The sequence below is a fragment of the Felis catus genome, chromosome C2 (assembly GCF_018350175.1).
Source record: "Felis catus isolate Fca126 chromosome C2, F.catus_Fca126_mat1.0, whole genome shotgun sequence".
Taxonomy (NCBI): Eukaryota; Metazoa; Chordata; class Mammalia; order Carnivora; family Felidae; genus Felis; species Felis catus.
Genome location: NC_058376.1, coordinates 56,564,210 through 56,580,442, shown reverse-complemented (window position 1 = coordinate 56,580,442; position 16,233 = coordinate 56,564,210). Strand labels below are relative to the sequence as shown.

The following is a 16,233-nucleotide window of genomic DNA, read 5'->3' as shown; positions in this document are numbered from 1 at the left end:
ACCCTGATGAGCTCACCCTTCATTACGTTTATTAGCTCCCTAGCTTGTTAACGCATCCACAGACTTTTACTGAAGAGTAACTGGCCATCTTATCTCTTTGACTCGACAGATGGACCTCCCCAAGTGCTGGGATGCTGGGATTTCCAGCTCTGCTTCCTGTTTGCCTGGCTCCAGAAGCAGCGTCCGATTAAAAAAAAAAAAAAAAAATCTGTTCTTGCTGTGGTTCGTACACAAACCAGACAATGAGCTTATACTATGAAATTAAAATGTATGTATTAAGGAGTTCTATGGGACTTAAGGAAAAAATCCATTTATCCTGTGGATTATTATCTCAAGTATAAGTAATTAGCAAAGAAATATACTTGCATAAACTCATGTTACCATTAATGGAAGGTGATAATTACAGTTTACAAGTGTCAGTGTAATCTTTTGTAATCCTTATGATCCCTTAAATAGATGTCAATTATCTCCAGTTTGCATAAACATAAGGTAGATTAATGCAAATGATTGTATTTTTTTTTATTTATAACATTAGAGGTAACATTTGTTTTACAACCACTTAGCAGATTAAACTGGGCAGCAAATCTTTCATTTGGAGAACTGTTTTGTGTGCTAATATGCTAATTTGCGTTAAATGTAAATATCACTCGATTTAGAAAGCAAGCAATAGACTCTACCCTGATCAGTTTATAGTGCAGCCATATTATCTTACTTGTTTATGAAAGTTTGGTTAAATATAAATGACATTTTGCTCCATATGACGTTACATATTACCCAGCAATTCTGCTATTTAAAAGGGTTATATTTAGGCAGATGCTAATGCTAGTTTTACTTTTTTTTTTTCTTTTTTCTTTTTTTCAGAAAGAAAGAGAAAGAGAGAGAAAGGGAGAAAGAATATTAAGCAGACTCAACACTGAGTTTGAGTCCAATGTGGGACTCAAACCCAGAACCTGAGCCGAAATCAAGAGCCAGACACTCAACTGAGCCACATAGTCACCCTAACTTTACTTTTTCTGTAATAAGAATCGATTAGTAGAGTTTTACACCTGAAACTGATATACCATTGTATGTCAACTATACTCAAATATTTTTTTAAAAAAAGAAGAGATTAATAGAAGAGATTCATAAAAGGGAAAATAACTAGCTAAAAAAGTTATATAGTAATTGGTGAAACTTCATAGTAATAGTTTCAACTTTATTTTTTTAATGCTTATAACTACCTCATTTCCCACTAGACTAAGTTCCAAGAGTATAAAACCCACATGTCTTACCTGTTATATATGATATTCCTGGAACTTTGCACAGAATCTAGGGCACAGAAGGTGCTAATTTACTTAGAGGTGAATGAATATCTGTTGCATCCCTGTGGCATTCCTGGGTCATCCCCCATGCCCTCACAGTCATCTCACTCAATTAAATATTTTATTCTTAGCCTTTTGGCGCCCTATGGTCAATGAAATATGGCTATAAAACAAAGTTTCCTTTTTTCACACAGCATACAATTTAGTTGTGGAGATAAAATTATTACTTTGGAAAAAATGTTTTAAAAATCATTAAGTGAAGATTTTATGGTATAGAGGAAGAAGAGATCAATGCTCAAGGCATTAAAGACCTCAGAGAGTTAACAGAATTTCCTGAGATTCAAAGGACAGCTTGGCTTTACCTAGACAGTGCATCTGGTGGTGGGTGTTGGTAACAGGTGATGTGATTTGGAGATGGTATAAGCAATAGTCCCCAGCAGAAAATCACCCTGTCGGTGTGTTTCTGTATGTGAATGGCTGTGTTTATCTATGAATATTTATCTGTATGTCTCTGTGTGCATTTTTCTGTATATGTGTCTGCGATTCCTTATGTAGGTGTCTTTAGCACTGTGGGTCAAGTGAAAGGCAATGATGAGAAGACCTCCTCAAAGTTAAAACAACACTCAACTGTTGTTATGACTATACTCTTACCTAGTGTAACATAGCCAGCTGCTTTCAACTTCTTTCCTGTAGGCTTTATGTTAATTGGAAGCTTCCTATTTGTTACAGATAATGGACAGATTGGTTGGCAAACAAGATAAACCTTGTCCATCATGTCTTGACCACTACCTGCTATACCTAGCCAAGCTCCACTGATGTTCCCTGAAAAGTAGTGATGCCTTAGCCCTTCCACAATGATTTCCAGGTGACTATGTCTACCTCTGGTGGTCCTAGAAACATTGGTATAGAAGAGAACAAAGTAAGCAGATTGATACTTCCTCTATCTTTTGAGCTTAAGTCAATATCAAGACACACACTCCAAAACATACTGAATTAGTGCTCAATCCCAAAACATCTATGGATAAACCAAGACAAAAACTAAATATTTATTGATATAGAATAATATGCACGATTCCAAATTTGTGGCATGCTAACCAATTACCTGATCTCCCTTGTGAGGATCCTGCCAATTGTAAAATCAGAGCCCAAAAGCCTGGTGCAGTTCAGAGGAGAGCCTTGTTAACAATGAAGTAGACTTGAAGAGCACAGTGCATGCCCAGGGCTGAAACAGCCAGGTGGATTTTCCTTTCGGAGTGGAAGACAGAGATGCAAAGGTGAAGGGCTTGACTCATCTATGACTTTTCAGATAAGAACTTTGAGAGCAGGACCTACTGAATCAGGGCTTTACCTGTACCAACTATGTGTGTCTGTTTATAGGCAAGTCCAAGAGAGAATGGGCAAAGGAGAAAGGGATGAAAAAGGACAGATTCCAGATGGCTTAAGTGTTGTCTTAGTCTGTTCAACCCTCTTCCAGGTTGTAGACTGCCAACTCACTTAGCAGAGAGCTAATAAGCAGTAAAAGCAAGCTCTCTTATGATTCTTAAGTATACTAATCACATTCATGAGGGTTCCAAGCTCAGGATCTCAGCTAATATTAATTACTTCCCAAAGGCCCCACCTCCTAATGCCATCACACTGGTTCGGGGGTGGGAGGAGGGTTTCAACATACGAATTTGAGGAAGATGCATTCAGGTCATGACAACTCGACAAGTCTCAAGTAGCAGGAACTAGTTTTTTAAGTTTTTGAAACAAAAGTAAGGAAAGAAAATCTCATGTCTCTATAGCAAAAAATCCATATATGTTGTTAGAAAAACTAAGTTATAAGTCATTAGAAAGAAAGGACAATAAATGCAAATTACTTAAGCTTTGTCAATAGATATCATCAAGGGCTTTTTTCAGTGAAAGTCTTACTGAAACACCCAAAATATCTCCTTAATTTTCCCTTTTGGTAAAATTAGTTTGAAAGAGGGGGAAAAGGGGGAGGTAGCCCTAAAGGTTTGTAGTAAATGGTATAGGATCTCATAGCCAGTGGCTGGTCTTTGTAGTTGATGTTGAAATGATCCAAAAATTGGAATACAGGTTTGTGGCATTAAATGTTTCTATAAATGAGGGTAGTCAGATCGTCCTAGAATCAGAAGGCCTTGAAGCATAGGTCCAAGGCACCCAGGGTTACACATACCCATTATTGTGTTTTGGTGGTTTAGTGAAGCTGGCCACCTTCATTATACTTTTATACTAAAAAAAAAAAAAAGAAAAAAAAGAAAAAGAAAATTATATAAGCAGGTCACTAAAGGAATATGGTATTTTTCAGAACATCCAAGAAACTGGTGTCTAAGCAATAATTTCAAAGGTCACCAAAACTGAAAGGCATTGCTTAACTTTTTTTTTTTTAGGTTTGTATAAGAAACAATAGCTTTCTATTTACCTTTATATATATATATATATATATATATATATATATATATATATAGTCCTATATATTGGAGTGGTGGAGCTCTCATCGTACCATTTGTTTTCTTCTTAATATGAAATTTATTGTCAAATTGGTTTCCATACAACACCCAGTGTTCATCCCAACAGGTGCCCTCCTCAATGCGCATCACTCACTTTCCCCTGCCTCCCACCCCCCATCAACCTTCAGTTGATTCTCAGTTTTTAAGAGTCTCTTATGGTTTGGCTCCCTCCCTCTCTAACTTTTTTGTTGTTGTTGTTTATAGCAGCACTTTCAACAATAGCCAAATTATGGAAAGAGCCTAAATGTCCATCAACTGATGCATGGGGGAGAGGAAGGCATTGCTTAACTTTAAGAAGAGGATACTTCTAAAGAACTGGCATAAAAAAAAGCTACTAATCATCAGAAATGAGCAAATCAATTCAAGTGGACACTAAATTTGGTTTTACGTGTTTCAATAGTGGGATGGCAAAAGAGAAATCTTTTAGAACTTTCTAAAAACAACATGCATACATATTCATCTCCAGACTTTTTTCCCTATCATTTAACTCCACCAGAGATCTAAAAACTAAGGAATTTTGAGTGGCATAATGAAAACAAGTTAAAACTATAATTTTAAAGACCAGAAAATGTGCATTTTAATTAAAAAAAAAAAACAAAACTTTGGCCTCCTGTACAAATGTTCAGGGTTTCTCAGATGCCAAGTCAGCCCTACTTTCAATCTTTATAAACTTCACTAAGGTAAAGATTGAGATGAATCTTTTGCTTTAAAGATAAGGTCCCTGAAGTAGTATTTACTTGTACAAGAGAGTAAAATGAGATGTACGCGGTCTTCTATCATTTAAATGGCATAATGCCTTTTTACCCTTGGGGGTTCAGGAAGACTACAAGATTTAAAAGCCAATTTTTTTTTAAAGTTCCTCTCCTGGAACTTGAAAGTTTGACTGGGGGTAAAGAAATCAATTCTCATTATCTTCAGGAAGAAAAGTGTTTAATCTTTGCACTATAAATTGTCTTTCAGAATTAAGAAAAATAGAACCCAATTCTACTGTGTGTCCTAGTATGTGAGCTCTCTAATGAACCTAAGTGTGTCAATCAAAGTTGATAATACTTTATAAGCCAGATATACAGAGCTGAAATCATTTGTAACATATACAACACGGAAATTCAGAGACAATGCAGTAGATTCAATATCGTACATCTGATGCCACTTCCCAACTTTGATGAAACTGATGTAAGGAAGAAGTAACAATTTAATGTCTGCTCTGTTTATAAATTCCATAGACCTTTGTGGTTAATTCAGTTATCGAGCTCAGTCTCCTCATTTTACAGAAAAGGACACTAAAATTCAGAAAAGTTAAAGATCTTAGAGTAAGCATTACAGTTGGTAAGCAACAAAACTAAAATCCACCCCGCCATTTAAAACCCAGCATCTCAACACCACCTGTTACTTCAACATTATTTTTTAGTACTATTAAATGGTCTAAATCATTTCCCAAATTAAAGGCTACATGGCTTCTAAATTTTAAGGCATTATTTCACATTATAAAAACACTTCTGTGAAACTGGAAGGAATCCAGTTGAAACCATATAGTTACATAACTTTGTTGTAAATGTTCTCTTTCCCCACTAACACTCCAACCTTCGACCAGCTTTTCTCATTTTATCACTGGAAACATGTGTCAGTTTCATGTGATTTGACTTTTATACCTGGAAACTGACGCTTTGGTTTAGATTATTTTTTCTCTGCATGACTGGAGAGATTAACCTGTATTCTGAAGAAAGCTGAGTTGACACTACATCCTTAATGTCAGTCTGCATCTATTAACCTCAAACATAGGGGAACAGGGGAACCCAGCCTCTACCAAAGCTAACATGAATGTGTTGTTCTTCCTGTGGTCATTCATTATTATTGCAACTACACTTATGACACTCAGCTCATGTTTTTTATTTATTTATTTTTAATTCCAGTAAATATGATGCCATCAAGAGCACCACTGTGTTCAAAATATTTCATAGGTAGTTGCTTTCAAGCTCTGTTATGTTTGTCAAACTACGAATTAAAGAAAGCACTATAGAGTTGTGAAGTAATTCTGTTTACTTTTCCAAACAACAATCTAATTGTTCATTAAAACCAAATAATTTGATTGGGTTCAACCTCTTTTTTTTTTTTTAACCGCCATTTCTAAACAACATCTGCAACCCAATCATGGAATAACAGTGTCACCATAACAACAACAAAAGCTGAACTTGTGTAATCTTTTTCTTTTGCCCTAATTCCATAATTATGATAGCTGACACTGTCATTTATTTGGCATTTTTCTGAAACTAGTGATTATTTTTGTTCTTGTACTTTTGTAAAGGTTACCAACAATTGAATTCCTTTGTGTTTATGTTTTTTAATGATCTGAATGCTTTGTTTTGCACGTATCCATCTTTTGAGTTTGACTGTCATCCACTTTTATTCAGTCCTTTCTTTAATCATGATATTCTTTCATCAAATAAGGGCATAATGTGATTAGAATAAATTTTGATATATTAAATTTCATTTGACTAATGTACAGATGAGATATTCATTCCAAATTTAAAGGCACTAGCCCATAATCCACTGAAAAACTAAAAAAGCATTAATGGGTACCTTTACTCATTTATCAAATAAACACTTATTGCCCACCTATTATATGATAGGTATTTTGTTCATCCCTGAAACTATAAAAACAAATTAAATGGTGTTTGCCAGGGGCTAGGGGATGGGAAAATGGGAAAATGGAGGGTTAAGATTTAATGGACACAGATTTCCAGTTGGCAAAGAAAAAAAAAGTTCTGGAGATGGATTGTGGTGATGGTTGCACAACAACGTGAATGCACTTAACACCACATAAATGAACACTTAAAAATGGTTAAAATGTTAAATTTATGTTGTGTATATTTCACCACAATAAAAAACAAAACAAATTAGAAAAAGTCCTTAAGGAGTTTACAACCTAGTAGGAGCAGCTGAGAAGGACACAAATCATTACTGATTATAATAAAATACGAAAAGCTCCATGTTAAAAATATCCTTTGAATGCTGGTGAACACAAATGAGGAGCATCTATACCAAATGGGGGAGGGAGAGGTGTTACTGCCTAGCATCTGGAGGATATAGAAATGAGCTTGGCAAATATGGAATAGAAAAATTACATGCAAAGCTCTAGCTGTGTGATCACCTAATGTAAGAAAGAGAGTACAAGAGTTCATCCTGCTATCAAAGGCTGGTTATGCCTAGTGCTCTTGTGGAGGCCTCCCCTGTATCTGGCAGTTTACTGCAATGGCTCTCCAAGTCTCCTCCTGTACCTTCAGCCTTGACTGGTTTACTGAGTAATTCCAATTAACATTCATATATCACCCATCTTTAAGACATACACACAAATAAATGTTCCCTGACTCCCACATTCTTCTAATAGCCCCCAATCTAATTATATAAGAAAGTGTATCCAAGAGACATGTACAGAGTAGAAAGCAGGAAGCCCCACTTGAGATTCTAGCTAATTTATATATTCGAACATAGTTTTCCAGAGGGTCAGGATGAGGTTTAGTCATTATTCAGTTTCCCGTTTGTCCAGTCATCATTATATATCCACATCATTTTCAGGATTCCAAAGATATAGAAGGTTGAATGATAATTATGAATTCCCAAAAGGAAGACAGAATTGAGGTCTGTCACGGGACAAAGGGCAAGAATCAGACTGAAAGATGGATTATGGTCACAGACCATGATTAGGTCTGCTCTTTGCCCAGGCCTTGTTATAAGGACTCATACCTAAATTGTTAGTAAAAGGAGCTACAGCAAAAGAGGGAAAAACTTGAACGAGATACTTCACCACATCTCTGTCATGAAAGTGTCACCCTCAGTATTAGCCATCATCAGCCTAAGTGGAGATCCTGGCTGTCACCAACAGTAATAGAACTCTTGCCACCATGATAGTTTCAACAGTGTTGGCTGGAGAAGCCTCTTCATGCCAAGGTCTCACTGGATACAAAGAGCACTGTGCAAACGTTAGTGGCCTAAGCATCATACATCAGCAATCTTATAGCATGTCTACAGACATCAGTGACAGAACCAGGTGGCACCTGGAGGCTCATTAGTAGCCTGGCTCCTGCTTTGTATACCACGACAGAACATATCACCCAGTGAGCCAATGATGAAGAGGAGAAAAGTCTAATGTCATCGGTTGCCAAGTGCAGGGGTCAATGGAGCATATATTGAACATTATCTAAGGATTATCAAAATCATTTGAAAGGAATTTTAGGGAAGTCAACTTATCTACAAATCAGGTGGGTGTATGAAGCAAGGGCCCTATTATTTTGTGATTAATCCTATGACTCTATTTTTAACCCCTGACTGATATGGTTAAATGTATTACAGATTAAATCTATATGAGGACACATTACAATTGTCTCAAAGTTAAAAATAAATATAGCTTGCATAATTAATTTATGGTTCAAGAAGAGTACAAAGAATATTTTACAAAATCACCTCAGTTTAAAGACTAATTATGGTTAAATAGTAACTCTCCTTTAAAATTTGACATATTCCTTATCAAGAATTAAAATTTTAAGGTCTGGTCTCCTTGCAGGATCAATCATTATTCATATTATATTTTTTACAAGGTTCACTAAGCCTCTAGGTATGTAACTATTTTTTATTCATGTCTAGGCTAGAATCAACTGCACTCTTGTACTGCAATATGAAACTGCATGAAAAACCACCCATGCTTTTCTTTATATCAATCACTTTATCTCATATAACATTCTTAATATCAGTGCCCTAAAGCATTTAAATATTTTAAATATTCATGTGGACATGTTAAGATGCCTTCAAGTTTTAAGATAAGTAGATTATCTATGTAACCTAAAGGAATTATTCCAATTCTACCAAAAAAAAAAATCGCCGAACAAATCATAAATCTTTTCTTCATAACATTTCCCAGATCTACAGCACAGAAACACTTTTTGCTGCTCTTATGAGAATAACCTAATAATAATGTAATGCTCTATGTTTACATACTACTTTTCTAATAATTATCAACTCATTCATCTTTTTGACAGCTTTGAGTAATAAATAGAGAAACATTATTTCTATTTCATATTGAGGAAACTGAGGCAAAGAACCCATCAGAAATTTGCCAAGGGTCAGAATTTACCTATAACAAAGTTAAATGAAGACAGAATTTTTTTTTTTTTAAATGGGGAAAATTAATCAGTGTTCCTTAAAAGTAGTCATGGGTTGTTTAACCATTGAAAAGAGAAAGGACAAATGAGATTTGCATAGTAGATAAAAATACATTTGGATTAAAGTCCACAGCTTGTCACAAGCTATATAGATAGAACAGGCTATGCTGTGGTAACAAATATACATACATATATATATATATATATATATATATATATATATATATATACTGAAATCTTAGTGGCTTAACACAACAAACTTTATTTTTTCTTATTACCAGTGAAAGCTAGATTGTTCTCCTCAAAGGCTCTGCTTCAAGTTATGACTGAGGGAATGTGTGTTCCTGCCATTATGTAGCTATGCATCTGGAACACAAGGTCACCACAGGAGAGAAAAGGAAGCTGAGGGATGAGACCATACAAGGTATTTTAAGCTCAAGTCCTGAAACCAGCTTAAATCAATTCTAACCATATCCCACTGTCCAGACGTTAATCCATGCTCCCAACATAGGATGACTGAAAAATATAGTCTTATATTCCCAGGAAGAGGAAAATGAAACAAGATTTGGTAAGAATCATGACACTGCCTCTGTCATAGGTTAGCATGTAGTTAAGCAAAAAGTTCATACCATATGCTTTAAATGCATTAGACTAAGTTTCAGAAGAACCTGTGTCGGATTTCACGTCTGGCATAGCTCTTAATTTTATCTTAGGCAAATTTCTTAACTCACAGGACTGCAGTTTACTTGGATTTAAAGTAAGAAATAGATAAGATGTGGTCACTATGATATTATATATAACAATAATAATACCTGTTTACTAAGCATTTGCCAGGTGATATGTCCTGTGCTGCATTCTTTAAATCCTTATGACTCCCCAAGCCAACTTTTAAAATTTTACAATGATAAGGAGGGAAGGGAATTCAAAATCCTCATATCGGAATACACGAAAGAACAAAAGAAATCAGTGTTGAGTACAGTTACTTACAAATACAGGGAAACAGAGAAGTAGCACATGTTGTGTCTTAGGAATGGTCTGATTAAGAACAGTGAAGGCTTAGTATCTCACTAGAAGAAAAAGAAATGGTAGTAGATTTGTGAAGGCCCCTTGTGGATAATCACCATTTTCCCCTCTATTTCTCTAAGTCATGGCTTACTCCTCTTTCTCTCCATTCAACAATTCCTCTGTTGAGTACCTACAATGTACAAGTTTTATATGCTATTAGCCTAGAAACAAGAGAAAATTCAGGATGATTTTTTTAATTATTATTATTATTATTTTTAGTTTACATCCAAATTAGTTAGCATATAGTGCAACAATGATTTCAGGAGTAGATTCCTTAATGCTCATTACCCATTTAGTCCATCCCCCCCTCCCACAACCCCTCCAGTAACCCTCTGTTTGGTCTCCATATTTAAGACCTCTTCTGTTTTGTCCCCCTCCCTGTTTTTATATTATTTTTGTTTCCCTTCCCTTATATTCATCTGTTTTGTATCTTAAATTCATATGAATGAAATCATATGAGATCTGTCTTTCTGACAGCCTAATTTCGCTTTGCATAATACCCTCTAGTTCCATCCATACTGTTGCAAATAGCAAGATTTCATTCTTTCTGATTGCTGAGTAACATTCCATTGTATGTTTATATACCACGTCTTCTTTATCCATTGCTGGGTCGTAGGGTAGTTCTATTTTTAATTATTTGAGGAACCTCCATACTGTTTTCCAGAGTGGCTGCACCAGTTTGCATTCCCATCAGCAGTGCAAAAGAGATCCTCTTTCTCCACATCCTCACCAACATCTGTTGTTGCCTGAGTTGTTAATGTTAGCCATTCTGACAGGTGTGAGGTGGTATCTCATTGTGGTTTTGATTTGTATTTGCCTGATGATGAGTGATGTTGAGCATTTTTTCATGGGTCGATTGGCCATCTGGATGTCTTCTTTGGAGAAGTGTCTATTCATGTCTTTTGCCCATTTCTTCACTAGATTATTTGTTTTTTGGGTGTTGAGTTTGGTAAGTTCTTTATAGATTTTGGATACTAACCCTTCATCTGTTATGTCGTTTGCAAATATCTTCTCCTATTCTGTCGGTTGCCTTTTAGTTTTGCTGATTGTTTCCTTCACTGTGCAGAAGCTTTTTATTTTGATGAGGTCCCAGTAGTTCATTTTTGCTTTTGTTTCCCTTGCCTCCAGAGACGTGTTGAGTAAGAAATTGCTGTGGCCAAGGTCAAAGAGGTTTTTGCCTGGTTTCTCCTTGAGGATTTTGATGGCTTCCTGTCTTACATTTAGGTCTTTCATCCATTTTGAGTTTATTTTTGTGTATGGTGTAAGAAAGTGGTCTAGGTTCATTTTTCTGCATGTCGCTGTCCAGTTTTCCCAGCACCACTTGCTGAAGACTCTGTCTTTACGCCATTGGGTATTCTTTCCTGCCTTCTCAAAAATTAGTTGGCCATGCATTTGTGGGTCCATTTCTGGGTTCACTATTCTGTTCCATTGATCTGAGTGTTCTTGTGCCAGTACCATACTGTTTTGATGATTACAGCTTTGTAGTATAGCTTGAAGTCTGGGCTCGTGATGCCTCCTACTTTGGTTTTCTTTTTCAAGATTGCTTTGGCTATTCAGGATCTTTTCCGGTTCCACACAAGTTTTAGAATTATTTGTTCTAGCTCTGTGAAGAATGTTTGTGTGATTTTGATAGGGATTGTATTGAATATGTAAATTGCTTTGGGTAGTATCGACATTTTAACAATATTTGTTCTTCCTATCTAGAAGCATAGAATCTTTTTCCATTTTGGGGGGTGTCTTCTTCAATTTCTTTCATAAGCTGTGTATAATTTTCAGTGTATAGGTTTTTCACTTCTGTGGTTAGATTTATTCCTAGGTATCTTATAGTTTTTGGTGCAGTTGTAAATGGGATCGATTCCTTGATTTCTCTTTCTGTTGCTTCATTGTTGGTGTGTAGGAATGCAACAGATTTCCTTGCATTGATTTCATATCTTGCAACTTTGCTGAATTCATAAATCAGTTCTAGCAGTTTTTTGGTGGAATATTTTGGGTTTTCCATATAGAGTATCATGTCATCTGCAAAGAGTGAAAGTTTAACCTCCTCCTGGCTGATTTGGATGCCTTTTCTTTCCTTGTGTTGCCTGACTGCAGTGGCTAAGACTTGCAATACTATGTTGAATAACAGTGGTGAGAGTGGACATCCTTGTCTTGTTCCTGATCTTAGGGGAAAAGCTCTCAGTTTTTCCCCATTGGAATGATATTAGCATTGAGTCGTTCATATATGACTTTTATGAGCTTGAGGTATGCTCCTTCTATCCCTACTTTCTTGAGGGTTTTTATCAAGAAAGGATGCTGTATTTTGTCAAATGCTTTCTCTGCATCTATTGAGAGGATCATATGGTGCTTGCCCTTTCTTTTATTGATATGATGAATCATGTTAATTGTGGATATTGAACCAGCCCTGCATCCCAGGTATAAATCCCACTTAGTCGTGGTGAATAATTTTTTTAATGTTTTCTTGGATTTGGTTGGCTAATATCTTGTTGAGGATTTTGCACCCATGTTTATCAGGGAAATTGGTCTATAGTTCTCCTTTTTAGTGGGGTGTCTGGTTTTGGAATCAAGGTAATGCTGGCCTCAGAGAAATAGTTTCGAAGTTTTCCTTCCATTCCTATTTTTTGGAACAGCTTCAAGAGAATAAATGTTGACTCTTTCTTAAATGTTTAGTAGAATTCCCCTGGAAAGCCATCTGTCCCTGGACTCTTGTTTTTTGGAAGTTTTTTGATTACTAATTTGATTTTCTTACTGGTTATGGGTCTGTTCAAATTTTCTACTTCTTCCTGTTTCAGTTTTGGTACAGGATGATTTTTAAGGTTCCTCATTTCTTTGATGGATAAGCTATATTAGTCAGGGTTTTCCAGAGAAAGAGAATAGAATATATATAGATATAAGCATAAGGAAATTCATTATAAGAAGCAAATTATGGAGACCAGGAAGTTGCACAATCTACCATCTGCAATTGGAGAACCAAGAAACCAGTGGTATAATTCAGCCTGTTTGAAGACCTGAGAACCAAAGACTACAAATGTTTTAAATCCCAGTCCTAGTCCAAAAGTCTGAGAATCAAGGGCACTGATATCTGTGGGCAGGAGAAGATGGGTATTCCATCTCAAGCAAACAGGGAAAATTCACCCTTCTTCCATCTTTTTAATTCCCTATTCAGGCCCTCAATGGATTAGATGATGCCTATTTGCATTGGTACAGTCAATCTTCTTTACTTAGTCTACCAATCCAAATGCTAATCTCTTCCAAAAACATGCTGAGAGACACACCAAAAATAATGTTTTACTGGATATCTGGGCATCCATTAGCACAATCCAATCAGGTTAATGCACAAAATTAAGCATCACATAATCTGAGTAAATAAAATATAGAATTTATTATGAGAAAGAAAGAAAAATCCTTAGGGATTCACTTTGCCCTTAAAGAATTACTTTGGGGACAATAACACCAGCTCTATAAAAAATGCCTTGCAATAGCTTTTATTGAGATTCATGTAAAATGAACAGGGTTTGTTTCACAACTATTCATAAATCAAAAATCTCTTGAATTAGGGAACTGCATTCAACAACTGTGCTAGTTTTCACTGATTTCAAACTATAAAACTAAGCTATAATAATCAAAACAGTTTGGTGCCAAAACAAAAACACACACATAGATAAATGGAACAGAAGACAGAGCCCAGAAATAAACCCACACTTACGTGGTCAATTAACCTTTGTCAAAGGAGGCAACAATATACAGTAGGGAAAAGACAGTCTCTTCAAAAACAGTGCTGAGAAAACTGGATAAACCACATGCAAAAGAATGAAACTGGTCTAATTTTTTCCACTATATACAAAAATAAACTCAAAATGGATTAAAATACTGAAATGTAAGACCTGAAAACATAGAACTCCTAGAAGAAAACATAGACAGTAAGCTCTCTGACATAGGTCTTGGCAATAATTTTTCTGGAGAGGTCTCCTCAGGCAAGGACAACAAAAGCAGAAATAAACAAATGGGACTACATCAAGTTAAAAAGCTTTTCTACAGTGAAGGAAACCATCATCAACAACAACAAAAGCAATCTACTGAATGGGAGAAGATAGTTGCAAATCATACATCCAATAAGGGGTCAATATGCAAACATATATAAAGAACTTGTACAACTTAATATCAAAAAACAACCTGATTAAAAAATGGGCAGAGGAACTGAATAAATATTTTTCCAAAGAAGATACACAGGTGGCCTACAGGAACATGAAAGATGCTCAACATCACTCATTATCAGGGATTGTAAATCAATACCATGAAGAGATACCACCTCACATTTATCAGAATGGGAGGCATCAAAAAGACAAGAAATAAATGTTGGTGAGAATGTGAGGAAAAGGCAACCCTCATGCAATGTTAGTGGAATGTAAATTTGTGCTGCCACTATGGAAAACTGAATGGGGGTTCCTCAAGTTAAAAACAGAACTACCATACATTCTAGCAATTCCATTTCTGAGTAGTCATATGAAGAAAAAAACACTAATTCAGAAAGATATATGTACCACTATGTTCACTGCAGCACTATTTACAATAGCCAAAATATTGAAGAAACCTAAGTGTCCATCAATAGATGAATGTATAAAGAAGGTAAATTGATGTGTGTGTGTGTGTGTGTGTGTGTGTGTGTGTGTGTGTGTGTGTGAGAGAGAGAGAGAGAGAGAGAGAGAGAGAGAGAGAGAGATCTACATCACCTCTGATGTAAAGGTTTGATTCTCAGAAACTCCCAGGTTCTTAATTAACTGCAATCAAATCAGTCAAACTTTCATCAGCATTCAGCTGCTATTATTGTTACACACATATATACATAACATGGAATACTACTCAACCCATAAAAAGTATGAAATCTTGCCATTTGCAACAACACGGAGGGACCTAGAGGGTATTATGCTAAGTGAAAGAAGTCAAGAAGACAAATATAAATATGATTTCACTTATATGTGGAATCTAAAAACACAAAATGAATTAACAAAACAAAATAAAACAGACTCTTAGACACAGAGAACAAACTGGTGGTTGCCAGATAGTAAGCAAATAAGGGGACAGGAGAAATAGGTAAAGGAGATTAAGCAAGATACAAACCTTTAGGTATAGAATAAGTAAGCCATAGAGATATAATATACAGCATAGGCAATATAGTCAATAATATTGTAACAACCTTACATGGTGACATATGGTAACTAGACTTATGGTGATCATCTCTAAGTGCATAAAAATTTCAGATCACTACTGTGTCGGCCTGAAACTGATATGATACTGTTTGTCAATTATAATTCAATTTTAAAAAGAAAAACATAGGATAAACTCATGAATAAAAAACAAAACAAAAACAAACAAATTAAAAAAATGCTATTTTGAGTTCTAAAAAACCCTACTGGGAACATGAAGACAGTGTTGTCCAGCAACCATCAGGCTATTCCCCAGTATAAACTGGTACACAGTTTTCTCTTAATAACCTTTTTCCTCAGAAATGCTATAATGGAAGTAGATCCCTGGCAGATGAGGGCCACCTCGGAATGTGTAACCTTGGAACCTTACTGTCTTATTAAAGAATGAAAAATCAGTTTAAATATTTACATTTTTGTTCCTAGTCTTATTTAACAAAGATAGGCAAGAAAGGTGATTTGTTTCTGGAAGAAGAAAAAAAATGTCCCATAATGCTTTTAATGGATGCCTTAAATAGGCCTCACTAATAGTGTTTTAAGTTACTAATGAATTGAATTTATTCTTCATGCTAGTAGCCAAGCAATGATAAATAATTGCATCAAAGCCTTTCTCTGACCTCAAAAATCCAACAGACTTCACTCAACTCAGAGACTGTTTGAAGTGTCAAAATGATCCCCATCACCTTTGATATAAAGCAGGTTTGATTCTCAGAAACTCCCAGGTTCTTAATTAACTGCAATCAAATCAGTCAAACCTTCATCAGCATGCAGCTGCTATTATCTTCTATCTAGAGATTATTGTCTCTCTCTTCCAATGAGAAACAAATACTACTTTGTTATATAGAAATACCTTTAATCTTGCTAAGTGCCTGAAGAAAAACTTTTTCCATTAAAACTATTAACTGTGTGTACTCGGAAGTTTTGCTTTCTTAAAGATAGTATAAAATCCAAATACAATTCTGAATTCCTATAAAGTTTATGCACTATAATTTTAAACTAAGCT

The 16,233-nt window shown here is 35.5% G+C and overlaps 1 long non-coding RNA gene across 1 annotated transcript in view; it reads right to left on the bottom strand.

Annotated features, from left to right (window-relative positions):
• Positions 1 to 16,233, bottom strand: part of LOC123379948 — a 341,728-nt gene that overhangs the window by 142,160 nt on the left and 183,335 nt on the right. The gene's annotated exons all lie outside the window — the stretch shown is intronic.